Here is a 23,542-nt window from a genome sequence, read left to right as displayed (position 1 = left end):
CCAAGTGAGTAGGTCAACCACTGAGCAGGATTTCCACAGAGAAATCCAAACTCTATGATAAAGTAAATAGTTTACAGTATAAAAAATAACCATTTCCTTATTTATTTAACAAACCTTTTCAAAGTATCTAATATATGCTTAAGAAGGCAACTGGCAAAGTATATTCTATAGGGAAGATTTCTTCTAAACAGGATTCTGTAACCCAAGGACTAAAATCCAGGATATTATGCTAAGAGTAATCATTAATATTCTATCTTCCTACTTACATGTATTTTTATTAATAGAAATCATAGATAGGTGGTGACAACCTCCTCTTCCCAGGAGGCACAGTGGTAGAGAATCCGCCTGCCAATTCAGGGGATGGGGGTTCGATCCCTGGATCAGGAAAACCACCTTGCAGAGGAAGTGGCAACCCAGTTAATTATGCTTGTCTGGGAAATCCCATGGACGGAGGAGCCCAGTAGGCTACAGTCCACGGGGCCGCACAGAGCCGGACACGACAGCAAGCCGAGTGTGCACCCGTGCTCCCTAGCAATATCAGATATAAACTAGTGTAAATTAGCATACTGGGAATTCTGAGAAGTCCTGTAGGAAATAAACCTGTTTAATTTTGCTTAATGGAGTATTTTTTCAAGCATATTTTGAGTTTTTTTTTAATATATAACCTAATGATACCCTAAAGAGCACTTTGATAAATACTATGCTAAATTTGGAGCATTCACAGATGAGTACTATAATTTCCTTGCCCTCTGCACTGTCTGGTGAGAGGTCAGGAGGAGATATAAGCAGAGTGAACAGTACATCACGCACAAAGAACTAAGTGACTCGCGTTGCCTAAATCTCAGGGGATGTGCCATCAAGGTGGTGAAGTTTGATCCGGGCCTGGAAGGGTGACGAGCAGTTGTCGGGAACACCAGAGGATGTTTCAGGAAGAGCTGGAGCTTGGGGCCAGGCTCACAGGTGTACGAACTGACCTGTGTACCCACCACACCCGCACTGGGTAGTCGGTGCCTCTACAGAGAGGAGGCGGGAACTGAGACTCTGCAGTTAGCTTTGGGAGATGGTTCTGAACTGCCTTGAGCGTCACGTGCCAGGGAGTTGGCACTTTCTACTGCAGGCAGCACATCTTGACACAGCCTTTACCCAGTGAATAGGTTTTCTTGGATGTTGACAAGACTCCAGAAGCCAACGCATTTGCCTTGCGGTCTCCTTCACGTTTCGCTTCCTGTTGCCTTGCAAACAATTTTCTCACCAGGGTTCCAGCTCCCTTGAACAACTTCGTGAAGACGATGCCCCTGGGGGTGACATAGCACTTTGCTAAGACTGATCGGGTTCTTTGCTTTGCTCCACAATTTCGACTTAACCATATGCTGCTCTTGGTCTAATATTTTTCTAAATGCTCTTTAAAAAAATTATTAGAGTATAATTGCTTTACAGTGATGTGTGGTTTCTGCTCGTACAGCCAAGTAAATCAGCTATACATACACATGTACTCCCTCTGTTTTGGATTTCCGTCCCATTTAGGTCACCACAGAGCGCTGAGGAGAGCTCCCTGGCTGTACAGCAGGTTCTCATTAGTTGTCTATTTGATTCATACTATCAATAGCGTATATATGTATATATATGTCAGTCCCAGTCTCCCAATTCATCCCACTCACCACTCCCCCCCCCACCTTGGTGTCCATTTGCTTATTGTTCGTTCTCCACATCTGCCTCTCAACTTCTGCTTTGCAAATAAGATCGTCTATACCAATTTTTTTCAGATGCCACACATATGCGTTAATATACAGTATTCTTAAAATGAATGGGGTGGTGTTAACTTAGCATCTAGAAGCTTTCAAGAAAACAAGTAATGCATAAGTTGGGCTTCCCAGGTGGCTCTAGTGGTAAAGAATCCACCTGCCAATGTAGGAGACACAGGTTCGATCCCTGGGTTGGGAAGATCCCCTGGAGTAAGAAATGGCAACCCACTCCAGTATTCTTGCCTGGAAAATCCCATGGACAGAGGAACCTGGTGGGCTACAGTCCCTGGAGTCACTGAGACATGACTGAGCACACAGGCACACATGCAATGTGTAAGTTTTCTTAAAATGTTAAACGTTCTTATGTGAAACTCTTCATGGGTTCAGAGAAGCAGTAAAAAAGCATTTCTATTTTCAGGGAATTTAAACTTCTCAACCTTTAACGTTCACCCTTCTTTAATTAAGTCCTGACATTGAATCTGTAAGACAGTGATCTTACACAATCTTATAGACTCTCTGTCTATAGACATACAGACCATGGTTCCCACACCATAAAGTGGGGACCTGGATTATAACAAAGTCTGCACACGATAACATTTTGCATCACATTAGTTCCTAAATCGATTTTCTTTTAAACATCCTTCCCTTTCTCTGAATACAAAGTAGATATCTTTTGCTGCCTGAAACCTGGCGTTTCTGAAACTCATTGAGTATATAAATATATATATCCACTCCAGGAACATGTACCCAAGTTTGACTGTTTCCTGGAAATGTGCTCTCTACTGAGAAATCTGCTTAGGCTATTAGTGTACTGTGGAAGATCCCAGTTCTCTGAATGAGGCAAAAAAGCACTTCAAGTCATGGTGAAGGTCATCAGGTTCCTGGGAATTTTGCAGAGTTTGTGCGTGTTAATATGAAGCTAATTTAGATAACATCATTTATGTTAATTAAAAAGCAAACTTGTATTTGAGGTTAAAAGAGAGGGTTTTCTTTCCTGGCTTGGTGTAAAATACGAAGCCACAAATGCTTCCTCTACACACCCCATCTCTTTCTTCTGCCAGTAACTCTTAATTACTAATACATGTTTTTAGTCCCTGGCCTTCCAAAAAAACTAAGTGCTTCTTGTGTAAGCTATTTCTGAGAGATCCAAAAGGATCTAATTATGCTGAAAATTTAAGTCTGCCATATTTTCGGTGCGTTCTAAACTTTTGGCAGACACTTAGTCACCACTGCTGTAATAAATCAAGCCTTAAATATAATCCTTTTTACTTTATTCTATTTTTGGTAATAAAATGAAACGTGGGTGCATCTGGGAAATTACAGTTGTGACCTTTTAAACATACTATGTTACACCTCATTCTTTAGTTGCATTTTGAAATTTGTAATTATTGATTTCCTATTTTTTTACATTTTTAATAACTCCAATATCCCCTAATGCCTTGTGCTTACCACTCAGTAAAGCATGGGCCAAATAAATCAGACAGAGATAATTGGCCTCGTGTGCACATTCCCTGAGTTATAAAAGGGATTTAGGAGAAATTATGGAGAAGGCAATGGCACCCCACTCCAATACTCTTGCCTGGAAAATCCCATGGATGGAGGAGCCTAGTGGGCTGTAGTCCATGAGGTCACGAAGAGGAGGACACAACTGAGCAATTTCACTTTCACTTTTCACTTTCACGCACTGGAGAAGGAAATGGCAACCCACTCCAGTGTTCTTGCCTGGAGAATCCCAGGGACGGGGAAGCCTGGTGGGCTGCCGTCTCTGGGGTTGCACAGAGTCGGACATGACTGAAGTGACTTAGCAGTAGGAGAAATTAAGCATGTGTGTTATGTTGTCTGCACTTTGACAGATGATCAGGGAGTTTTACCCGAATTTTCTATCCTGTGTTTGCTAATGTTCTCATCATACAGAATTCTGGTATTAAAGAACCATGTCCTAAAAACTCAAGATGATTGGGAACTCTGACCTCAGTTCAGTTCAGTCCAGTAGCTCAGTCATGTCCGACTCTTTGCGACCCCATGGACTATAGCACGCCAGGCCTTCCTGTCCATCACCAACTCCCAGAGCTTACTCAAACTCATGTCCATTGAGTCGGTGATGCCATCCAACCATCTCATCCTCTGTCATCCCCTTCTCCTCCTGCCTTCAATCTTTCCAAGCATCAGCGTCTTTTCCAATGAGTCAGTTCTGCGCATCAGGTGGTCAAAATATTGGAGTTTCAGCTTTAGTATCAGTCCTTCCAGTGAATATTCAGGACTGATTTCCTTTTGGATGGAATGGTTGGATCTCCTTCCAGTCCAAGAGACTCTCAAGAGTCTTCTCTAACACCACTGTTCAAAAGCATTAATTCTTTGAGGCTCAGCTTTCTTTATAGTCCAACTTTCACATCCATACATGATTACTGGAAAAACCATAGCTTTGACTACACAGACCTTTGTCAGCAAAGTAATGTCTCTGCTTTTTAACGTGCTGTCTAAAGTTGGTCATAACTTTTCTTCCAACGAGCAAGCGTCTTTTAATTTCATGGCTGCAAGTCACCATCTGCAGTGATTTTGGACACCAAGAAAATAAAGTCTGTGACTGTTTCCATTGTTTCCCCATCTATTTGCCATGAAGTGATGGGGCTGGATGCCATGATCTTAGTTTTCTGAATGTTGAGCTTTAAGCCAACTTTTTCACTCTCTTCTTTCACTTTCATCAAGAGGTTCTTTAGTTCTTCTTCGCTTGCTGCCATAAGGGTGGTGTCATCTGCATATCTGAGGTTATTGATATTTCTCCTGGCAATCTTGATTCTAGCTTGTGCTTCATCCTTCCCGGCATTTCCCATGGTGTACTCTGGGTATAAGTTAAATAAGCAGGGTGACAATACACAGCCTTGACGTACTCCTTTCCTGATTTGGAACCAGTCTGTTCCATGTCCAGTTCTAACTGTTGCTTCTTAACCTGCATACACATTTCTCAGGAGGCAGATCAGGTGGTCTGGTATTCCCATCTCTTGAAGAATTTTCCAAAGTTTGTTGTGATCCACACAGTCAAAGGCTTTGGTATGGTATGGACCTAACAGAAGCAGAAGATATTAAGAAGAGGTGTCAAGAATACACAGAACTACACAAAAAAGATCTTCATGACCCGTATAATCACGATGGTGTGATCACTCACCTAGAGCCAGATATCCTGGAATGTGAAGTCAAGTGGGCCTTAGGAAGCATCATTATGAACAAAGCTAGTGGAGGTGATGGAATTCCAGCTGAGCTATTTCAAATCCTAAAAAGATGATGCTGAAAGTGCTGCACTCAATATGCCAGCAAATTTGGAAAACTCAGCAGTGGTCACAGGACTGGAAAAGATCAGTTTTCATTCCAATCCCAAAGAAAGACAATGCCACAGAATGTTCAAAGTACCACACAATTGTACTCATCTCACATGCTAGTAAAGCAATGCTCAAAATTCTCCAAGTCGAGCTTCAACAGTATGTGAACTGTGAACTTCCAGATGTTTTAGCTAGATTTAGAAAAGGCAGAGGACCAGAGATCAAATTGCCAACATCCACTGGATCGCAGAAAAGGAGATAATTACCTAAGTCTTAAAACTCATTTATCTCCTGTGGGTTTAGGACTTAAAATAGAAGAAATGGAAAGAGGAAGGAAACAGTTTATTACTGAGATTCACACAGGCATAAAAAAAAAAAAACCAACTGATACTCCCAAATGTGGCCTATATTTTAAAAATAATTTAAAGACAGATTATCCATTAATTGTGACTATTGCCAAGAGTTTTGTAAAGAATATACTAATTTACTATGGATAATTATCAAGTAAAAGAAAAAATAATTTTGAGATTTCTGGTACCAATCACTGCAGATGGTGATTGTAGCCATGAAATTAAAAGATGCTTACTCCTTAGAAGGAAAGTTATGACCAACCTAGATAGCATATTCAAAAGCAGAGACATTACTTTGCCAACAAAGGTCCGTCTAGTCAAGGCTATGGTTTTTCCTGTGGTCATGTATGGATGTGAGAGTCATGTACGACTGTGAAGAAAGCTGAGCCCTGAAGAATTGATGCTTTTGAACTGTGGTGTTGGAGAAGACTCTTGAGAGTCCCTTGGACTGCAAGGAGATCCAACCAGTCCATTCTAAAGGAGATAAGTCCTGTGTGTTCTTTGGAAGGACTGATGCTAAAGCTGAAACTCCAATACTTTGGCCACCTCATGCGAAGAGTTGACTCATTGGAAAAGACTCTGATGCTGGGAGGGATTGGGGGCAGGAGGAGAAGGGGACGACAGAGGATGAGATGGCTGGATGGCATCACTGACTCGATGGACGTGAGTCTCAGTGAACTCTGGGAGTCGGTGATGGACAGGGAGGCCTGCATGCTGCAGTTCATGGGGTCGCAAAGAGTTGGACACGACTGAGTGACTGAACTGAATTGTATTATTAAAATTAAATGCAAAATGGAGATCAGGTTTAAGAATTCCTTGAGCAGACAAAATCATTTACGCCATATAAACAAAGCTAAATCTATCTTATTTTATAAATAAAAGAAAATATTTTCTCAGAATATATCTCTAATAATCATTAAAATGTCATTTTCCTAAAGTGGGATATGTTAATTACTTTTAAGCCATTCCCTGCTCTCTGAAAACCGAATTATAATAACCAGTCATTAAGGGTTAAACAACTTTTTCTTCCTCACATTATCAGCATCCAGTGAGTTTTTCCCTTGACCTTCCTGTGTGTTTGAGTTTAAAAGCTCCCAGTTTGTGACCTTATATGCACAATAAACTCTTACTAAATTTTATTTTACTATTCTGGTTTCATTTCTTATTGTTTCTGGATTTTTGACAGTATTACTATATGTTTCTAGGCTCTTAAAAGAAACTATTTCTCAATGTATTTGCTGCTTTTTTATCTATGACAATAATAAATAAAAAAGAATAGTAAACAACCTTTTTGAAATATATTATATATTTTTATGTATTATTTTAATCAGATCAGATCAGATCAGATCAGTCGATCAGTCGTGTCCGACTCTTTGCGACCCCATGAATTGCAGCACGCCAGGCCTCCCTGTCCATCACCAACTCCCGGAGTTCACTCAGACTCACGTCCATCGAGTCAGTGATGCCATCCAGCCATCTCATCCTCTGTCGTCCCCTTCTCCTCCTGCCCCCAATCCCTCCCAGCATCAGAGTCTTTTCCAATGAATCAACTTTTCGCATGAGCTGGCCAAAGTATTGGAGTTTCAGCTTTAGCATCAGTCCTGCCAAAGAAATCCCAGGACTGATCTCCTTCAGAATGGACTGCTTGGATCTCCTTGCAGTCCAAGGGACTCTCAAGAGTCTTCTCCAACACCACAGTTCAAAAGCATCAATTCTTCGGCGCTCAGCCTTCTTCACAGTCCAACTCTCACATCCATACATGACCACAGGAAAAACCATAGCCTTGACTAGACGAACCCTTGTTGGCAAAGTAATGTCTCTGCTTTTGAATATGCTATCTAGGTTGGTCATAACTTTCCTTCCAAGGAGTAAGCGTGTTTTAATTTCATGGTTGCTATACAAAAATACTCTCAGGATAATAGATCTATGGTAAAATATAAGTTGCAGCAGTTTTGAGTTTCACTTCTTGAATGTTGGAATACATTTATGCTTTCTAGCAAAGTATAAGTTTTTAACCTATTTTTATTTCTTTCCTTGAGATTGCATTTTCTTAGTGTTCGTGTTTCAGTAGTATTGGTACATATGGATCCCTGTCCACGTTTTTGAAGATAATGACAAGAGATTTTCTGAAGTGAAGTCAACCTTCCATACACGTCACCCGAAGTGGATACTTTTCTGGGCAGTCACACAGCACAGCACAAGCAAAGGGCTCATTAAAACCCAACGACCTGGATTTTAACACTTGGCCTGTGAAAGTGAGATTCTGGATAATTTATTTTTCTAAAACTCCATCTCCTTGTATATAAGTTGAGAATCATGGGCTATTTTTATAATGTTCTGTAATGGGAATTAACTGATACCATACCTGTTTTGCTTAGATTGGAATTAGTGCTTGAGAAACAGCAGCTGATGACCTCAGAGATGGTCTTATCAAGGGGCTGCGTCCCAGCGGGAGGCTCAAATCAGAGTTGCTACAAAGTGTATCTCTCCTTCCTTAACTTGTATTTCTTAATCCATCTTTAGTTTTATCTTTTCATTTTTAATTACAAAATAACAAAGGAATGCCTTTTCATAAAGCGTTTAAGAAGTATTAAAATAGGGAAAAATCTTGGAAATTTTACATTATTTCACCCCTCCTCTGACATGCTGCTTAATTTCACTCCACAAACTTGACAGTTGGGTGTATGTTTCTGCAGACATTTTTCCTATTCCAGTTACATTGTAAACATATGTGTGTGTGTATATTTATATGTGTATATACATGTTTATGTACACACATATACATCTATATATATGTGTGTGTGTGTGTGTGTGTGTGTTAGACGCTCAGTCGTGTCTGACTTTGCCACCCCATGGACTGTAGCCCACCAGGCTCCTCTCTCCATGGAATTCTTCAGGCAAGAGTACCAGAGTGGGTAGCTGGCTGTTCCCTTCTTCAGGGGATCTTCCTGACCTAGGGATTGAACCTGAGTCTTGCATTGCAGGCAGATTCCTTACCAGCTGAGCCACCAAGGAGGCCATATAAAACATATATATGAATATATATATATGTATGTATATATACACACATATATGATTATATTTCCAACCACTCCAAAATTCTTCCCTGGAAAATTCCATGGACAGAGGAACCTAGCAGGCTGCAGTCCATGGGGTAATAAAGAGTTGGATATGACTGAGCCCACACACACATACACACCTTCTAATTGGATGTTTAACAATAAATGCAGAATTTTTTGCTTCAGTCGTGTGTGACTCTTTGCAGCCCTATGGACTATAGCCTGTCAGGCTCCTCTGTCCATGGAATTTCCCATGCAAGAACACCGGAGTAGGTTGCCATGCTCTCCTCCAGGGATCTTCCCGACCCAGGAATTGAACCTGCATCCCTTATGTCTCTTGCATTGGCAGGCAGATTCTTTACCACTAGCATCACCTGAGAAGCCCTTAACAATGAATAAAATCGTACTAATTGGACTTGCTTTCTTAAGTGTATTCAAGACTCTATGTTAGGTCATACATATCTCCCCACTTAAGTATGTTAGCTTTCGACATTTAAAAAGTCTGATTTATTTAAGCTAAAGAAAAACAAAAACAGTTTATCCACCTTCCCTCTTGTCCATTTGGCAGCCACCAATCTGTTCTCTGGGTTTATGAGCTTTGCTTGTTAAAAAAATATGTATTTATTTTTAGGTTCCACGGATAAAAGAGATCATCTGGTATTTGTCTTTAACCGTTTCACTCAGGCTGATGTCCTCGAGGTCCTTCCATGTCGTCACAAATGGCAAGGTTTCATTTATTTTCATGGCTGAATGGCATTCCACTGGGTTTGTATATAAACTACAATTACTTTATCCATTTCTCCATCCATAACACTTTAAGTTGTTTCCATATCTTTCCTATTGTAAATAAGGTTGGAAGCAATATGGGGTGTATATATCTTTTTGAGCTATTGTTTTTATTTTCTTTGGATGAATACTCAGATGTGGAATTTCTGGATCATATGATAGCTCCATTCTTGATTTTTTTGAAGAGCCTCTATACTGCTTCTACAGTAGCTACCCCAATTTACATTCCCGCCAACAGTGCACAAGTGTTCCCTTTTCCCTCCCTCCTCACCAAGGCTTGTTAGTTCGAGTCTTTTAGCTACTAGTTATTCTAACAAGTTTGAGATGATACCTCATTGTGGTTTTGATTTGCATTTCCCTGATAACTACTTACGTTGAACACCTTTTCATGTATCTGTTGGCCCTCTGTGTATCTTTTGTGGAAAAACATGTGTTCAGATGTTTTGCTCTCTGGGCCATTTTGCTATTGATTGCATGAGTTCTTTATTTATTTTGGATATTAGTGCCTTACCAGACAGATGACTTGCAGTCATTTTCTCTCCTCCGGCGGCTGCCTCGTCTCTCCCCGGCGGCGGCCTTTGTTATGTTCTCTCCTCCGTCTCTACCCGGCGGCGGCCTCGTCTGTCCCCGGCGGCGGCCTTTGCTGTGCAGGAGCTTCTCCGTTTGCTGTCACCCCGTTGGTTTTGCTTTTCTTGCTTTTGTCTTTCGTGTCCGACTTAAAAAATCCTCACCAAGCCTTATGTCAAGGAGCTTACCACCTATGTTTTCTTCTAGGAATTTCATGTTTTCAGGTCTTACATTCAAGTGTTTAATCCATTTTGAGTTAATTTATTTGAATGGTGTAAGATAGTGGTCCATTTTCTTCTTTTGCATATGGTTGCTCAGCTTTTCCCAACACCATTTTTTGAAAAGACTGTTCTTTCCACGTTGTATATCTTTGACTCCACTGTTGCCAATTAACTGACCATATCATATATGCCTGGGTTTATTTCTGGGCCCTTTATTCTGTTCCTTTGATCTAGCAATCTGTTTTCATGCCAGTGCCATATCATTTTAGTCACTATGGCTTTGTAATATAATTTGAAATCAGGGGTGTGATGCTTCCAGCTTTGCCTTTATTCCTCAAGCTTGCTTTGGCTATTTGTGGTCTTTTATAGTTCTATACAAATTTTAGGGTTGCTTGTTCTATTTCTGTGAAAAATGCCACTGGAATTTTGATAGGAAATGGCATTGATTCTGTAGATTGCCTTGACATTTTAGCAATGTTAATTCTTCTAATCCATAAGCATGATGTATCTTTCCATTTATTTGTGTATGCTTCAATTGTTTTCATTAACGTCTTATAGTTTTCAATATACGGGTTTTTCACTTTCTTGATTAAGTTTATTTGTAGGTATTTTATGGGTTTCCCTGATAGCTTAGTTGGTAAAGAATCTGCGTGCAATGCAGGAGATCCCGGTTCAATTTTGATGAAATTGTCAATGGAATTGTTTCCTAATTTCTCTTTATGATAATCTATTACTATTTTATAGAAATGTGATAGATTTTTTTCTAGTGATTTTGTATCCTGCAACTTTATCAAAATGTTTATTAGTTGTAACAGTTTCTTGATGGGGACTTTAGGGTTTTAAGCATATACAATGTCATGTCATCTGCAAATAGCAACAGTGTTACTTCTTCCTTTCCAATTTGGATGCTGTTTATTTCTTTTCTTGCCCAGTTGCTCTGTCTAGGTCTTCAAATACTACATTGACTAAAAATAACTGAGTAGGCACCCTTATCTTATTCCTGATCTTAATGACTGTTTTCTTCCAGTATGGAGGGCAGAAGTCTAAACTCAAAGTATCAAGAGAGCTGTGCTCACTTCAAAGTCTGGTCCTTGCCTCTTCCTGCTTCTGGTGGCTCCAGATGTTCCTTGCCTGTGGCTGCATCCGTCTAGGCTCTGCGTCCCAGGGTCACACTACATCTCCTGCTGTCTCTCAACTTCCTTTCCTCCTTCCTGTAAGGATCCTTATGTCCATCTTATAAGGACTGCATTTAGGGTCCACCCAGGTACCCAGGTAATCCAGGATAAGCTTCTCTCCCTACATCCTTTATTTAATCACATTTCTTTTTTCTGAAGGATAAGGTGATATTCAGAGGTTCCAGGAATTAGGACATGGACATATTTTAGAGGCCAACATTCAGCCCCGTGCACCCCGCTACATTCTACTTCCCATTTTTGTTGTTGTCGTTCAGTCATTAAGTCACGTCCAACTCTTTGTGATTCCATGGACTGTAGCTCCACTCTTTCATCCTCTGCTATATCCTGGAGTTAGCTCAAATTCATGTCTATAGAGTTGGTAATGCTATCAAACCATCTCATCCTCTGCCACCCTCTTCTCCTTTTGCCTTCAGTCTTTCCCAGGATCAAGGTCTTTTCCAGTGAGTCATCTCTTTGCATTAGGTGGCCAAAGTGCTGGAGCTTCAGCTTTAGCATCAGTCCTTCCAATGAATATTCAGGGTTGGTTTCCTTTAGGATGGACTGGTTTGATCTCCTTGCAGTCCAAGGGACTCTCAAGAGTCTTTTCCAGCATCACAATTGGAAAGCATCAGTTCTTTGTCACTCAGCCTTCTTTATGGTCCAACTCTCACATCTCTACATTACTACTACATATAATGGAAAAACCATTGCTTTGACTTATATGGACCTTTGTTGGCAAAGTAGTATCTCTGCTTTTTAATATACTGTCTTGGTTTGTATAAGGGCTTCCCTGGTGGCTCAGAGGTTTAAGCGTCTGCGTCCAATGTGGGAGACCCGGGTTCGATCCCTGGGTCGGGAAGATCCCCTGGAGAAGGAAATGGTAAATCACTCCAGTATTCTTGCCTGGAGAATCCCATGGATGGAGAAGCCTGGTAGGCGACAGTCCACGGGGTCGCAGAGAGTTGGACACGCCTGAGCAACTTCACCTTGGTTTGTTATAGCATTTCTTCCAAAGAGCAAGTGTCTTTTAATGTCATGGCTGCAGTGACTGTTGGAGCCCAAGAAAATAAAATCTGTCACTGTTTCAACTTTTCCCCCTTCTAGTTGCCATAAAGTGATGGGACTGGCCGCCGTGATCTTAGTTTTTTGACTGTTGAGTTTCCAGCCAGCTTTTCACTCTCCTCTTTAACCCTCACCCAAAGGCTCTTTCAGTCCTCTTCACTTTCTACCATTAGAGTGGTATCGTCTGCATGTCTGTGGGTGTTGTTATTTCTCCTGACAATCTTGATTCCAGCTTTTGATTCATCTAGTCCAGCATTTCACATGATGTACTTTGCATAGAAGTTAAATAAGCAGGGTGACAACGTACAGCCTTGTACTCCTCTGCCAATTTTGAACCAGTCAGTTGTTCCATGTCTGGGTCTACATTTCACTTCCTGTTTTTAGGCACCTATACATTTTTATGAAAGTTAAGATTTTCATTCTGTTATGAAACCACACTTGTTTTATATCTGTGAAGTTTGTGCTGATTCTAGAAGACAAATGCTGAAAATAAAAATAGTGTTTACACTGTTGCTAGATATGTATTGCCTAGATGTAGTGTTAGGTCTAGGTAGGTACAGCTCACTGTAAGTCACGTGGTGCTAGTCACCTTATCTGCCTAATTCACCACCCCTCTGCCAAGTCAAAGATTTTCCCTCATGCTTAACACCAAGGAATTCTCTTTCCTTCTTTCAGTTAATTCGTATTTTACTTTCTTATACAAGCTTTCACATTTTGTTTCCCTCCAGGGTTTTTTAATGGCTTTCTTCCTATTGGTTGATACAAGACATTCTATTTTCCTCACTGTTCCTCTAAAGTTATCCAGAACCTTGATTATTTTCTCTTGATTTTCTAGAATCCAATTCTTCCTTCCAAAACTTTTCCATCCCATTCGTCCTTAAGACGGTTTTATAGCTCGCTGACGTCCTGCCGCTTGCTTTTTTCTAGGGGCCTCCCAGGTGGCTCTGGGGTAAAGAATCCCACCTGCCAAGGTGGGAGACCAAGGCACATGGGATCCCTAGCTCAGGAAGATCCCCTGGAGTCTTCTATTCTTATACTCCAAATATTTTTCTTTTCCAAATTTTGCCATTTTTCCCAAATACATTCTTGAGTAATTTCCCAAGAAATAATGTATAGGAGGTGATTTCCACAGAGTCTTTGACTTTTAACATGCCTTCATATGGCCCTCACAGTGAGCTGCTACGCTGCCCCGGCACAGAGCTCTGCACTGCGCTCCTTTCCCTTAAGTGCCTCGGAGCCCGTTATGTTGGTTGTGGTGTGACGGTGTGTTTGCGTTCTAACACCTCTTTTCATGGTGCTGATGAGAAGACTGACGACGGTGTGACCTGAGTTCTTTTCAAGGTGACCTTCCTCTATTCGGTCTCTTCCTCTGGAAGGTTTTGGGCTCCTTTTTAAAAAAATTCAATTTATAAAATTCCAGGATGAAATGCTACGTATCACATGGAGAGCAAGTTTCATCTAAAACCTCATGTATTTCTATGTTGATTTGGTATTTTCAGTTGATTTCAGCTTATTATTATTGTCATTAATGGAAATAAACTCACTGCAAGAATATTGGGTAGGTACTGCAGTCTTTGTATCTGTAATTGGTCAAAAAGGCTATAGCTGTTATTTATGCTTTCTTCCTGCACTAATTGTTTCCTGATCCATTTTGCCTTCAAAACAAAAGCATCTCTCAAGTCGTCTGTTCTTTATCTGGAGAGATGACTCAGTCCTTTATTTTTTAAGGGAGCTGAGCCCTTAATGCTCCCATTTGGGTGGGTTTGCCATCCTCTTCCATTCCCTTTTACCCACTGGTCATGAACTCATTATAATCTCTTCTGCAGAGGGGCCATTTTGATGGTTTTTGGGTCAACCTAGATAAAATCACTGAAACAGGAATTCGTAAATATTGCTTTCAGCTTTTCTCCAGGCTTTCAATTATCCAACAGCAAACTTTAATCCTTCTGTCTTTCCATCAAATTATAAACAAAGAATTACCCAAACACACATGTTCTTTATATTTCCTGCTTTACTCAAACCATCTACATATGATGGTAATCTAGCTTCTCCTTCGCAGGTTTGAATATATTCTTTTCTCTTGAATTTCATTCTTTTTTCTTTCCTTGAATTCTATCTTTTCTTTCTTTAAACTCTGGAGTGTAGGGTTGGGGTGTTGGGACTCCTTTCTGAAAGCCATGCATTAATATCTGTGCCTAATTCCCTTCCTTTTCATGACAGTTACCACGTTAATTCCCAGCTTTTGTTACCTTCCATCACCAGGTTGCTTCTGCTGTTTTCATGTGTGTCCACTCTTGGGCTTTTAAACTTCTTGAGAATGTTGGAAAAAATGTATAAAACAAGAGATGTGAGTTAAGTTTTACTTGGAGCAAAATGAGGGTTGCAACCCGGAAGACAGCCTTTCAGGTAGCTCTGAGAAACTGCCCCAAGGAGGCAAGGGGAAGCTAGGAAATACAGGAGTTTTACAACAAAGGGCAGGTAGTCAGGGAACATCAAAAGGTTATTGTCAATTAAAGAAAACCAGATATCTCAAGTTAAGGAATATAGGGCTTTTCTGTGTATGGGAAGATGCAAGAGTCTAGGCTCACTGAAACCATGCCTTTGATGTGCACCTCAGTTACCTGGGGCCACTATGTGGTGTTTTCACATCCTGAGTTTTCTCAGGGCTTATCATGGGGAGTGACTGCAGTCTGAAGACTGGCTAGTAGGTTTTTTTTTTTTCTTTCCTGAATATGGCAGGAAATATTACATTTCTTGGGCTTCTCAGACTCTGCAGTGGTGAAGAGTCTGCATGCCAATGCAGGGGACGCAAAGAAAGCAGGTTCGGTCCCTGGGTTGCAAAGACCCCGGGCAGCAGACAATGGCAGCCACTTCAGTGTCCCTTCCTGGAAAATTCCATGGAAAGAGGAGTCTGGGGGCCTACAGTCCCTGGGGTCACAAAGAGTTGCACGTGACTGAGTTTACTCACATGCACACACATACACACACATTCCATTTCTCAAGAACAAGCACTGTATTCATTCCTCAGAATCTCCTTACAGGACCCAGTTCTGACTGCACACACGGAAAGTTAGGTGAATCTTGTGTGTGTGTGTGTGTGTGTGTGTGTGTGTGTGTTAGTCACTCAGTCATGTCTGACTCTCTGAGACCCTATGGACTATAGCCCACCAGGCTCCTCTATCCATGGGATTCTCCAGGCAAGAATACTGGAGTGGGTTGCCATTTCCTTCTCCATGGGTGAATCTTACACGTTTAATGACATTCATTTGACAAATCCTTACAGAATCCCTCCCATAGGACAGACACATCTTTAAGAGCAGGGGATACAGAATTGCACCCAAGGCCTGGGGCTTATTTTTAAATGCTTCACTATGGGGCATACTATTCTATGTAAATTTGGGTTGAATTCATTTCATATGATTAAACTCAAACTTGTTGAGTACCTATTCTGTGCACACTAATGCACTGAATTCTCTGTGGGGAGAAAATGATGAAAACATGTAGGCACAGGTTCAGATCCTAAAGGCACTGACCACTGAATAAAGCACAACAGTGTACAGAGATGCAAGTCAATGGAAAGAGGAATCTATAGGGCAGAGACTCGTGCTCTGTAGGAAAATAGTGACATTTTCACTGGAGAGGTCTTTCTTTGTGGCTCAGCTGGTAAAGAATCCTCCTGCAATGCGGGAGACCTGGGTTTGATCCCTGGGTTGGGAAGATCCCCTGGAAAAGAGAAAGGCTACCCACTCCAGTATTCTGGCCTGGAGAATTCCATGGACTGTATAGCCCATGGGGTCGCAAAGAGTTGGACACGACTGAGCGACTTTCACTTTCACTCACGGGAGAAGTGACATATGAGTTGGCCTTGGAGTGAAAGCGATTTGAGTGGTTGATTTGAGGCACTGAATATACTATCCTCAGTTTATGGGATCCTCCTCTCATCTGAGAGCCACCAGAAACCCCTCTTTCAGGGTCAGGAACAGCAGACTGACCGCAAGTAATGGTCAGCTCTAACGATCACCAAGGCAGAGAACTGAAGTGAAAGTGAAAGCATTAGTCACTCAGTCATTTCCGACTCTTTGCAACCCCATGGACTATAGCCCGCCAGGCTCCTCTGTACATGGAATTAACCGGGCAGTAATACTGCGGTGTTGCCATTCCCGTCTCCAGGGGATCTTCCCGGCCCAGGAATCGAACCTGCATCTCCCGAGTTGCAGGCAGACTCTTTCCTGTCTAGTCTCCAAGGAAGCCACAAGGACTGATCTGTCCCTGTTCCAGCCCAGGCCCTCCAGACCCGCTTGCAGCTCTTGTGTGGCTCTGGCCATACAAAGAGATTCTGGGAGATTTCACTTAAATCACTGTTTGTAAAAATAGTTTTTATCCAGTGTGTTTTATTTATGTCACATTTAAGTTCTCTTTGCATTCTCTTGCCGAGTTCTCTCTCCCAAAGTATGCTACCTCTCTTCCCAGGGTCTTTTTCGAAACCACGAGCCCCTCTCACTCTAGTTTTTATTTTAAATAATTCATGAAGCCATTAGAGTCATAACCTAGAAAGGAATTTCTCTTTCTTTATGAAAGCCTGCCTGAGCCCCTTACAAGCCTAACGAGCAAATAAAATCCTGGATCTGAGTTGTTTTAAGAGAGCTTACAGGCATATTTTTGGCTAATGTTCAAGGTTCTCTTTAAACATTTCACCATAAAGTCTTCTGACTGCCCCTCTTTGTGGGACTGAAATGCCGTGTTGGGAAAATATGTATTTTCGTTTAAAGTAAAAATGGTCACACAGTGCAAACTTTTTGTCCCAAGAAGCTTGAATTACAAGCTCCCAGATCAAGCTTCTTTTGAAGTTTTAATTCCTTTTCTCATAAAGAACACAGCACCAAGCTATATAAATATCCATAATGTGGAAATATGGTTGTTTCAGGCATCAGTAGCTTTTACATTGGAACACCTGAAAAAAAAAATAGTAAGGATCATCTAAGTATATCCTATCCTTTGTACTGAGACTAGCTCTTTTATAATTTTTCAACCTTTTATAAGCTAAAAATAAACAGTACATAAAAATAAAGATGGCACATTTTAAACTATTCAGAGACTAATTGCTCAGTGTCAAAAATATTTGAGTACCAGCGTTGTCCTCACTCAGTTGGTTCTTACACTGCATCCTCACATAAAGAGAGAATGAAATGGAAAAGCCCAAATTTAAGCTCGTCTTTCACCTGTGCACAAGTCTGGTAAGGGGCTTGATGGGAAGGAAATTGAAAGGTAATTTAGCAATTTAATGTTACCTGCAGATGTCAAATAATGCATGCTCTGTTCCTCATTATCGTAGAAAACAGGAAAGCTGCATAAATTGATCTGAGAGAGAAAACACCAGCCTATTTGTTATATGCCATCCACATATTTTCTGTAACCATGAGAAAGGCATGATCCAGAATATACGGGGGTGTGGCTATGCATTCTAATCAAATTTAATTCCAAGCAAATGGAGTCATTTCAATGTAATTAAAGAAAGACTCTTGAGAGGTAAAGTAGCATTTACCTGGAGTCTTTGCTCACATTCCCCTGTAAAGAACCACTTCCTGTTCTGTCAGTTTCTCTATCTTCAGTGTACTCAGAGGCCACTTCCGTCTCAGGCCAGCGGACACTGAACGTGAGCTGGGCATTGGCATTTGTAGTTCACTTGAAATTTGACAAATTTGTTTTCAATACACCCTCTCATGCGATTCTCTTAGCCACTCATTTTCTATAAAATCTTTCTATTTGACAGTTGTGAAAACTAAGGGGGGAAAAGGATGATAGTTTTGCCCCTGGGTACCCCGCTGGTTAGAGAAGTGACTATGACACATGCATTCAACACAACCCATACCTTTTCTTCTGCTTTCAAATAATGAAAAGAACAGCTTTTGCTGGTTATATTTATGCCAGGCGCTATACTGAGCTCATGATGATAATGATCTCATTTAGTCCTTACAAGGCTGCAGTAGGGTCAACAGTGTCCCCATTTAGCAGATAAGGACTCTGAACCTGGAGAAGTTACATGACGTGTCCAAGGTGATAAGTTGGGGGAGGTAGAACTCACCTTGGTGGCATACATCTTGGTTGTCCACTCTCTGGGATGTTATTCTGAGCAATGAAACTGAAAGTTGCTCAGTCGTGTCTGACTTTTTGCATGGACAGTCCATGGAATTGTCCAGGCTGGAATACTGGAGTGGGTAGCCTTTCCTTTCTCCAGGGGATCTTCCCAACCCAGGGTTCGAACCTAGGTCTCCCACGTTTCAGGCAGATTCTTTACCAGCTGAGCCACAAGGGAAGCCCAAGAATACTGGAGTGGGTAGCCTATCCCTTCTCCAGGGGGTGTTCCTGACCCAGGACTCGAACCAGGGTCTCCTGCATTGCAGGTGGATTCTTTACCATCTGAGCTATCAGGGAAGCCCTTTGAGGAATGAGAAATCCCCTAAACACTCAAGTTTGTATGATTCTCTTTAAAACATGGATTCTGTGCAGCACCTCGTGTAAAGTAGACAGCTAGTGGGGCCCTAAGGCAGAGCATGGGAAGCTCAGCTCTGTGCTCTGTGCTGGCCCAGAGGGGTGGGTGTGGGGGTGGGAGGGAGGCGCACCAGGGAGGGGACATAGGTACATATAGCGGATTCAGTTCATTGTCTAGCAGAAACTAACACAACATTATAAAGCACGTGTACCCCAATACAAATAATTTAGAAAATAAAAAGTAGATCTTTTAGAAAATGCTGGAGACTGTTTTGCCAGTATGCTTCCAGTCAGCAGAAACTCTGCAGGCAAGAAGAGAGTGGCGTGATAGATTTAGAGTAATGAAAGGGGAAACCTACACCCAAGAATACTACCTTGTCAGGCTTTCATTCTGGAGAAGGCAATGGCACCCCCCTCCAGTACTCTTGCCTGGAAAATCCCAATGATGGAGGAGCCTGGAAGGCTGTGGTCCTCGGGGTCGCTGAGGGTCAGATATGACAGAGCAACTTCACTTTCACTTTCCCAGTACAGTAAATGCCATTTGTTGGTGTTTCTTGCTGTTGTGGCTTCGTTCTGTTTTTGATTGGAGTGCATTGCGTCACAATGCCGTGCTACTTTCTGCTTACAGCAGTGTGAGTCAGCTGTAGGTGGACAGAGACCCCTCCCTCGTGGACCGACCTCCCACGCCCATCGCGTCCCTGTGGGTCCCCACAGAGCACCGGGCGGAGCTCTGCAGCAGCTTCCCGCTAGCTGTCCATCCTACACATGGCAGCTAGTGTACATAGCTCCGCCTTGCACCCCCAATCCATCCCATCCTCTCCTTCCCCCCACAGTCCGCAAGCCTGTTCTCTGTCTCTGTGTCTCCATTCCTACCCTGGAATCGGTTCATCAGCATCGTTTCTCTAGACTTCATATATATATGTGTTAATATATGGTATTGGTTTTTCTGGCTTCACTATTTTATAGTGTATATTCTGGAGTTGGGGAGGGATGTTGCCAAAGGAGTTGCAGGAAAGGGTTAGAAGAAGATTAGTTCAATTATAATACAATTCTTCTCAGGTCTTAGTTTACTGAGGTTTTGTTGTTTTAAGCTTTTACCCTTTTTTTTTTAACTTACATGTATTTTTTTTTTCTTTTGGATAGCTATAATGTGGCAAAGATGAATCAATTCATATTTTTCTAGGTTGTACTTATTCTTTGGAAAACTGTATTCTTTTGAAAAATAATCTCACACAGAGAGAAAAAATTCTATGTTTAGATGGAAACCTATTGCTGCCGAGTTTATCTGGACGTGGCGAGGCAGGTAACTCCTGCTAGTCAGTGGCTCTGACCCACTCATTGATTAGCTCGTGTATCCCCATTAAAAATGTATCTCAGCCCTCGGGGGTGGTATCTGTGATTTTACTTACAATTGGAATATCAACCAAAAAAAAAAAAAAAATTCCAAGTGGGAACTGAGATTCTAATCCCATTATAAGGTTTAGGTGCAACAGCTGCAGTGGGATAAATTAGAATCTTTTAAAAATTTGGAATGTCCCAACATCCTCATGCAATCTATTAATTGCGAGTTATATAGACTTATTCCCAACTTAAGCCAATATACTAATCAGAATTTTATTGTGTTTGTGGCAGTGCTGAATTTTACTAAATTTTTGAGGATTTAAAAAGAATGATCTCTTTCTATCTGCTTAGCTATTGTCATCCCAGTACCAAAGGACCCACTCTGAGGTCTTAGAAATTGTTTTTGTGTGTGTGTGTGTGTGTGTGTGTGTGTGTGTGCTGTACTTTGGCACATGGTGAGATACATATATATATAATATACGCACATATACCATTATATATATATATATATATATATATGCACATATACCTCTAACCATAGCTATCTATCCATATAGATCTAACTATATAGAAGCAGTTTAGTTTGATTATAAACTTATTTTTCTCATGTTTTATTTTACTAAACTTTGGTTGTTTTGAGCTTTTATCCTTTCTTTTTATTATTCTACATATATATGTAGGTAGACATAGATATCGGAGAAGGCAATGGCACCCCACTCCAGTACTCTTGCCTGGAAAATCCCATGGATGGAGGACCCTGGTGGGCTGCCGTCTATGGGGTCACATAGAGTCGGACACGACTGAGCGACTTCACTTTCACTTTTCACTTTCATGCATTGGAGAAGGAAATGGCAACCCACTCCAGTGTTCTTGCCTGGAGAATCCCAGGGACGGGGAAGCCTGGTGGGCTGCCGTCTCTGGGGTCGCACAGAGTTGGACACGACTGAAGTGACTTAGCAGCAGTAGCAGCAGCAGACATAGATATAGACATGAAGTAGATATAGATAGATATATACTAAAGAAAATGAGAAATACATTATTTTAGAAATACAGGAATAGGAAAAATAAGGTACATAATGAATAAGAATAGAAAAAGATAAATATTACATTTATAGTTATAATTATTTTATATAATCTCCTTTGGCTTCCTATATATGATCTTTTCTATGGATTTTTCTCTCATAATAGCAGATGATAAAGTAGGTACTGATTATTTATTTAAATTACCAAACTGAAAGCAAAGCTTAAAATTTTATGTGTCCATATCATTTTCATTATATACAGCCAATTTGCATTATTATTTCCTAAGTAAATAATTCCATTAGGAATTCCATGTTTTTACTTGATCATATGACTATAAATTTATAGTATGTCTATTTTGAATACTTTTCAAATTTTGCTCACAATAGTAGTAAAAGATGGCCTTTCAAAATTTCAAAATATGGATAAAACAATTAAATCAACTTTGATTATACTTTAGTGCACAGTTAAGGACAGAAAGTTGGTCATCAAATGAGCTTGATCCAGTTAGGGAAAATATATAAATATTAATTAATTTATTCGCTCCTTTATTCCAGACACATTTCATGAGTACATCCCCGTGTTAGGAATTATGGTAGGTTCTGGGGTAGCAGTGAACAGACATGTTCCCAAAATAAATGCAAGAGACTGAATTCATCTTAGACTCCTAATGGGCATGTTTAGTTAGGCTACATTACAGTCAATAATGTCATTTCCCAAATTCAGGTGAGATTGTTTTGCTTGGTTTTGCTTCTTTAAGATGGCATTTGGCTTTTAATTTATGTACTTAATTTAAACCGGATCACATTGATGAAGCACATAATAAGAATGCAGAATTATCCTAAAGGTTTATCCTAAATACAAGCTCAGAAACCTGGAGCTTGATTATACTCATGAAACTCTGAATCTTTCCTGAAACTCTGACCTCATTTCCACCAAAATAGATGGACATTCTGCAAAACCCGTGGTTCAGTGACATCTGTTTAATCTACCATGTCATTTGAATATCAATGTGTGCACTCTGTTATACAAGTCAACAATACCCTTTTCTTATTTTCCATGCAGGTTTCAATTTCCTGTCTTTGGGGAGTTCTACCAGATCACTAAGAATGCTTTATTTTGAAAGCTGGTAAATGGCTGACATTTTGGGTCCCTAAGCAAAATTTTATTCAAAAAAAGTCATTGATCAGGAATTAACTCAGCAAATTCTTTAAAAGCTTTCCTGACTTAAGTATCTGTAGCACTAACAAGAAGAAGAAGCACAACAGAATCCCCCACATTTCGTCCTGAATGGGTTAGAAGCAGGACAAAGGGAATTTGCTTTCTTGCCCACTTATTCTTACCCTCACATTGTAAATCTGACTTGCAAAGATCACAGCATGAACTCACCGGATAAATAATGCAGTGCGCCATGGAGCTCACGCATGCGTGCTCAGTCTCTCAGTCGTGTCTGACTCTGCGACTCCGTGGACTGTAGCCCACCAGGCTCCTCTGTCCATGGGATTTCCTAGGCAAGAATACTGGAGTGGGTTGTCATTTCCTCCTCCAGGGCATCTTCCAGACCCAGGAATCGAACCAGTATCTCCTGCATTGGCAGGTGGGTTATTTACCACTGACCTACCTAAGAAGCCCTCTGGGGCTCACATCTTTTGACTTAAACCCTTAACACCTGTTTTTCCTCTTTTTAATGGCAGGTACTTCATGCATGGTTATTGATGCTATTCTACTTTTTACTAACCTTCCAAACTTCTTTGTAGAGAATAAGGCCACATAGTTGAATATCATTTATTAACAAATCATTTAAAAAATCTGCCGAAAGCACCAGGTAAATCCATATCCTGGGTCTAGATATTTAAACTGTATTTTGGGTATTTTCTGCTTTCACATCAATTGTTATTTATTTATTTAGCATCTCATAATATCACTTTCCTTTATTATGAATTGAATTTAATTCATCTATTTGAAGGATCTGAGTTTATCATGCTGGTTATGTTAGCCAGATATAATGCTTTTATGTAGCATCATGTGTGTTGTAGGATAAGTACATTTCAAATGGGATTGCAGAGTATGTTCATAGTAGAATCACTGGCATGCAAAATGCATATTACAAGGTCCTTTGAATTACTCATGCAAAAATATTGGTAAGCTTTCAGGTTCATTTCTTTCTTAGGTCGGAAAATAGAAAACAAAACCTTGAAGTGATTTAGTGTAATAACTATTAATGATTTTTAAGAGTGATAAGCATAAACAGAAGTGTTAATAACTAACTCTAGAAAACTAATAGGATTTTTGAATTAGATATGTTTTAAATAGGGCTTCCCAGGTGGCACAGTGGTGAAGAATCTGCCTGCCATGCAGGAGATGCGGGTTTGATCCCTGGGTGGGGAAGATCCCCTGGAGGAGGAAATGACAACCC

Source organism: Bos taurus, chromosome 16 (assembly GCF_002263795.3).
Source record: "Bos taurus isolate L1 Dominette 01449 registration number 42190680 breed Hereford chromosome 16, ARS-UCD2.0, whole genome shotgun sequence".
In the NCBI taxonomy this organism is placed as follows: Eukaryota; Metazoa; Chordata; class Mammalia; order Artiodactyla; family Bovidae; genus Bos; species Bos taurus.
This window is presented reverse-complemented; position numbering follows the sequence as displayed.